Raw genomic sequence first — 6,735 nt, 5'->3', positions numbered from 1 at the left:
AATGGGCCAGAATCACTCCTGAGCAATAGAGATGACTGGTCTCTCCATACAAGAGGTGTCTAGAAGCTGTAATCAGCAACAAAGTGTGTTCAATACTTGATCCCTGTGTCATTTCACTTTATTTATTATGACTCAACTTGTATACTTAAATGTTCTGATTTCTTTGTATGGATTGAATATTTGGCTTGATGGCTACATCTGGTGGAAATTTAGTCAATCATCCCCTTACTGATAAAAATGCCTATGTGTCAAATACTTATTTTCCCCACTGTATATGTACATTTAACACTTATGATTTTGCTGGGTAATCTATTTTGGTGCAAGTGTAATGTTTCTGATGCTTGAAGTAAAAACTATTTCCTATGCATTGATTTATTTGTTGCACTCTGAAACAATATGTTGGGAGACACTTTAAATAATCATCAAACTGTGGATAATGAGACTGTGGAAATGTTTTTCTCTTTCAGATGTGCTGTACTGTATGGTGTGGCAGCAGGTCAATCTGTATCTGTGTCCTGTGGTGACATGAATGGACGATATGTGAACGTCATTATACCTGGAAATTCAAAAATGGTCACTTTATGTGATGTACAGGTGTATAGAACCAAAGGTAGTTTTCCATAGGCAGCTTTAAAAGTTAAGCATAATGTCACTCTGTTCAATACTCAATACATTTCAAAGCAGCTTTACAGGCACTGTATTGTCGTTAATTAACCCTGACCCCAGATCAGTGCGAGGTGAGCAACACTGTGTGTCTTGCGTCCTTAACATTTATATTTAAGCATTTAGCAGAAGCGTCTGGTGTAAACGACAAAAGTAAAATCTATTATTGAAACATCTCTAACCTGAAGCAGTTCTGTTAGGATGAGTGGGTAAAGTTCCCATTTGCTTACAGTTATTACTGTTAACCTGTTAACCTTTTTTCATTTTCTGAACCCCCCCACAAAAAATGTCATAGCCAAACTAAAATAGATACAGTTTATGAAGTCTTTGCACTAAAAGCATAAGTTTGGTCTCATTTGAAAGCAGACACTTGGAAGTTTATTAAGAGGTGAACATTAGTTACTGTCATAATGAAAAAAGTTGTTATAGAGAGCTTAAATTATACTTGTTTATTAACTCCACCAAACATTTATGAAATATTGTTATGAAAAACTAAATGAAAATGGCCTTGGAGCAATCTAGAAATGCTCTGCAGATAAAGCCACAGGTCTGACCATGTTCTGTTTTAAATCTGAAGATGATACCTCTAAAACTCTGTATTTTATTAAATGTTTTTTAGACCCATGTCATGTAAATTTATTTAGAGAAAACAGCAAAAATGCTAAGCTAATGTTTGTTTATTTATATCTCACAACATCCTTTCAGTTTATTGTCCTATTGCTCCGGATTTTAAACAGACTCATTAAATAAGCATCCGGATGAGTCATTAACAACTTTTAATCCGGGATATGGCTGTCTAAATGTTTATTTTATTATTATTATTAATAATTGCTCATAATTTCTATTTAGTGTTTTATTTCCTCCTTTTGTCTCAATTCACTTTCTTTTTATTAAAGTCCTTTCTTACAAAAAGAAACTTACCTTAAAGAAGCTTTACCAGTCGAAATTATTCCTAGAAACATATATCTCATATCTCCAGACAGCAGATGTTTACAGAACAGCTAGTACGTTAGCTTAGCATACCATCAAAACACGACAAATAAAAGCATTTATAATAAAATTCACTTTATAACATCAAAAGTCAAGTGCTTAAACAATCATGCGTGATCTGATGTGGCTTTGGATCATAAAATAAGACCGAAAATAAACAGTTTTATGCTATTTATGCTGTTAGCTTAGCATAGCATTATAATATACAGTACTGTTATGAAAATAACACACATAACGTTAAAAATACAGACAAACCATATATAATCTTAATCGTGTTTATTGTCTCCATGTTTCAAAACATCAAAACATCTTTATTTGCATGTTATTATAAAAACAGCGATCGCTCGTTGCAGGTCACTGTTCAAGTTCACGTCTGACTGACAGCTGCTGCTGAGCTCTGACGTCTTATTCTTTCTATGAAAGTTTATGAAAGAGTTTCAGACTTTAGCGCCCTCCGGCTTCACGTATGAATGAAACAAACTGAGTGTGAAGGACTGCAGACTCAAACTTGCTCATATCGCCATTTTTGGAATAAAAATGGGTGAAATATTACCCCCCTTGCAGAAATTTGAAGTAAACATATAAAATTGAAGTAATATTTCTCCAAATATGCATACTTTGAATTAAAAGCCCCGAAAGATGTTGTTTTATCGAGTGCTTTCATGACGATCACGGAGGAGTATTTTTATCAATGAGTGCGGCTGAGGGTTATATTTCAAATTAAAGGTATGTACCGTTTTTCATTTTCATAACGCCTGACAAAAATGTAGAAATTGCTGTTACTAGGATTCTCAGATTAAAATAAAGGTCAAAAACTAAATCTTAAATCAAAACACTTTTTAATGATGTATAGTTGTTTAATGTAAGTACATTTAAACTAACAGTAATTTAAATTATGTAAATAAATAGCTCTTCAGTACATCCACGCCCTCGCGCAGGTTATCAAGTTTTTAATATAATCAGTTATTGGTACACACAAGAATCATTTTTAATAAACACAAGAATGCTTCAATAACGGGTGTATACCCCATATGACCTTGTTTATATTTATAAGCATGATTTATTCAGCTGTTTATTATCATCATCTAAGATGTTTAAAATGTATCTTTTGTATACTGTTGACAAGTGATTTAGATCCTCTTGAAAACTTTACAATCTGTGTTTTGTTTCCCAGTCAAAATAGGTTTCATGAGGATTAAGTTTACCTCCAGTCTCGATATGTCAGATCCAGCAGAGAGCAACAACATTCTTATTGAGGTTAGAAAGACATTTTAAGAGACTTTAATATGTAAACCACTTTTTTACAATGTTTCATTGCTTTACAAGAAAGATTAAGAAAACTGGGTAATTTGAATCATTCACTGTGCTCTGAATGATTCTCTGAAGTCTGAATCATTCACAGAGCTCTGAATCATTCTCTGAGCTCTGAATGATTCACTGAGGTCTGAATCATTCACAGAACTCTGAATGATTCTTTGAGCTTTGAATGATTCCCAACATGACAGAGAAGGAGTTTTACTTACCGCTTGCGACTCATGACCCATTTGGGACTTTCAACAAAATCCAGCATTAGGGGTACCCATGTTTAAAAAAAACTTTCCAAAACTTATAGGAAAGAGGAGGCGTGAGTTTGGCCCAGAAATATTCAACCAACTGCTTTTTTGACACTTTGCATTTGTTTAGCATTAGGATTACAACTCTTATCTGTGATAATAAGTCAGAATGCCTGCACATGAAAGAAGATATTTTGATAAATAAAGGCAAACACATATAGACGGATAGACGTAATCTTAATGATGACACTGTACTTTTTAAGGCATAGTGTTTCACTTCAATGATCAAAATCGTCACTCATTTTCGTTCATTCATTCAATCATGAACAAATGAGCAGTTTTGGACACAGCGTATGACTATATTTTCCCCCCACTTCATGTTTTAATCAGACGTGAAAAAAAATGGCGTTACAACCAGCTTGCAATTGTAACATTAAAGAGAGGCAACACAGGCGGGCAAGTAGAGAAAAGAGATGTTTGATTTAAGAAAATAATATATTTACCAAAAAAGAACCAACCAATCAGCAGTCAGTATATAAACATCAGTAGTGAAGATGGAAGAAGGCTGTGAGCTGAAAGTCTGCATGAATGTTAACACAAATAATAACAGGAAAAACAAATTAAGCCTTTCGTCAATGGCAGTCACATTATTGCGTGCTGTGCAAATCCTTTCTATTAAATATTTTATCTAAAGGGACTCAGGATACATAGTGACATCCAGTGGAGGAATCACATGAATGTCACAGTTACTGATTCAGTATAGTGTGTGTATATATATTTGAACAGTCATGTTTTTATTTTAGATGAAGACTGCTCTGATTTCTAAAGGATTCTCTGTTTTCACATTGACCTGGACAAAACTCTCTCAGAAGGTCAAACCGGAGACTAAGCTGGGTAAGTATGTTTACACAACAACAATTAAAAACTTTTCAAAATTCACATTACAAGTGAATTTATGATTCATAAGGTTTTATGTTTTATATCCACAGGTCCATGTAGTAAGGGTAGTTTCTCAATGAACTGACTATCTTTGGAGAAGGAAAGTAACGTAATGTTATTTTCTTGTCATCGTTTTCGATGATTTGTACTCAACAAATGTGTATAATTATGAGTAAATATAAATGATAATAAAATAAATATGTCTTCTGCACAGCATTGTTTTCTTTCTTTCTTTCTCCTGAATATTTAGTAAACCAGGCAAAGATACATAAATAAAGCAAAAAAAAATTTCATCAAGGCAAAGTCAAAAGGCACAACACCCCCTAACAGTTTACTTTTACATTTTTAACAAACTTTGTCACATCTGTTTTTTCGGTGAGCTGCAGGATGATCAGTATTGAGCCCAGTGGCGCAAAGTAGACTTACCCTGGATTTCCACCGACTGCGGAGCAGCTGCAGATCGGCTGCGCTGCGTTACGGCTCCGCACTCCGCCGTCCGCCAATACCCACCGTATCCGTATTTGTTGCAAAGCGGCTGCGTGCTGAAGTGACGAGGACCCGTGACTTCTCACAAATTCACATGAAGATCGCGCAATATCTAGTTCTGTCTCCGCCCATTATGACGTTGAATTATGACGTTATTACAAACCAGCCCAGATCACAACACGAGATCTCCCTAATTCAGGTATGATCACGCGATAAAGTCATGGCTCCGCCCTGCGGAGCTGTCCGGCATCCGTCAAAAATAGAAGCTCTGCGTATTTGTGCCGGAGGGCTGCGGATGGCCGGAGCTGTGACGGATTCCGAACGCAGTCAGTGGAAATACACACATTGAATTGAATGGAAACCGATTGACTCCGCCGCCGTTCCGCAGCGGATCCACAGCCGCTCCGCAGTCGGTGGTAATTGAGGGTAAAAAAACGAGGACGCACATTTCTTCCATTACAGCTTCTGGAAAAATGAAGCGAGCACTACTGGCACAAGGATTTATGTCAGTGACACGCAACTTCAATGCTGTGTCATGAAATGACACTTTGGGAACGAATTGCCCACTATGCCATAAGGATTGTGTTTGTCCTGTGTAAAGTTGTTATGCACAGATCCGGACATAAGAATCTGGTTTCCAGGTAAGGATGAGAGGTACAAGCTGTAGTACCTCATCAACGTATCACACACATATTTCATGTGGGCCCCAGATAGAAGGGCATGAGAAGATGTCATACTCCTAATAGAATGTGCCCTGACTAACAGAGGTGAACACTTTGATCTTGTTTAATAAATCTGTGTCCACCGGCTCTCCCTTATTTATTTCCTCCAGTAAATCAGCCTGGTATGTCTTAAAAGTATGCATGCATACACCAGCCCGACTTGCCGCCTTGCTCTAAACTAGATGTAATAATTTATAGGGTAATGCTGCATATGAGCGTGCTCCGTCCCCAAACACGGTACACATAACTTACGATTGTCCTTGTCTGTTGTGAAAGTTTTGACTAAGAAATAGTTTTGACACACAATTTTGACAATTTTACATAGAGCGCTAACTGAATGACAGAAAGCTGTAATGAGATGTATGTTTTATACATTCCGGTTCTGTCGCACTCATGAGCCGTGCTAGTTTTACAGATTATTCTGATGTGCGAACGCTGTGACGTTCTTCCCCAAACTGTAATTTCATGACGCAGCGTCGACCTACTTCGAAAGGGAACTTAAAGTACACGAACAAATAAACTATTATTTACAATTAATCCTGTTAAATGTTTTTATTCTATGTAAAGTTTTTTATTCTTATTTTCATTTCATTCTCTTGTTTATCATTTAATTTTTTTTCATTTGATTTTGATAGTAAACGGATTGATTATTTGCATAGCAAACTTTCTCATTCATTTATTTTTATTGCTCATACATTGCATTGTTCAGCAACTGAAGACACTTTAGGTTGTCCAAATTAGCAAATCTCTGTTTGGTTTGCATCATCTGGTTGTCAATTACTGACATGTAAAGCAGTCAATAAAATCCTTTCACATTCACTCCCTCTTTTGTCACGGACTAGTCAGCTTTGGAGCACAAACAATCAGGGAAATGAGCAGCACTGTCATGCACCTGTGTAAAGTGGCCTTCAGGAACCCAGATTCTTCAATGTGTAAAGAAGACTAGGCTGTTGAATTATTCGAAAGTAAGGTGACATGACGCGAAGTCTAGTTACACCACAGGCGTGCATTATTTTCAAATAATTCAAATGACTGAAGTCAATTATTCCTCTTATACCTGTGGTGCCTATTTTTAAGACATTTGACAGGCCTGGTGTGGGTTTTACCAGAAAATAATCAACACCCATGGAACATTTCTCAACCAAAAGCATTCAACGGCACATGGTATAAAGACCTAACATTTATAGACAAAGAGCCACATATCTATAGGGCTTTGTTATAACCTTTATAAAGGAAGATGTAAATTCTTCACTGAATATTTGAATTTCTCACTTCATTAATGTTTGAGTGAGAGGAGGTCTGTGATTTGTCATTTGTTTTACAAAGAAGCTGAATGAGATTGCTTTGCATAAACCTACCATGGGATCAACAAAACATGACAT

Source organism: Misgurnus anguillicaudatus, chromosome 21 (genome assembly GCF_027580225.2).
Source record: "Misgurnus anguillicaudatus chromosome 21, ASM2758022v2, whole genome shotgun sequence".
Lineage (NCBI taxonomy): Eukaryota > Metazoa > Chordata > Actinopteri > Cypriniformes > Cobitidae > Misgurnus > Misgurnus anguillicaudatus.
This window is presented reverse-complemented; position numbering follows the sequence as displayed.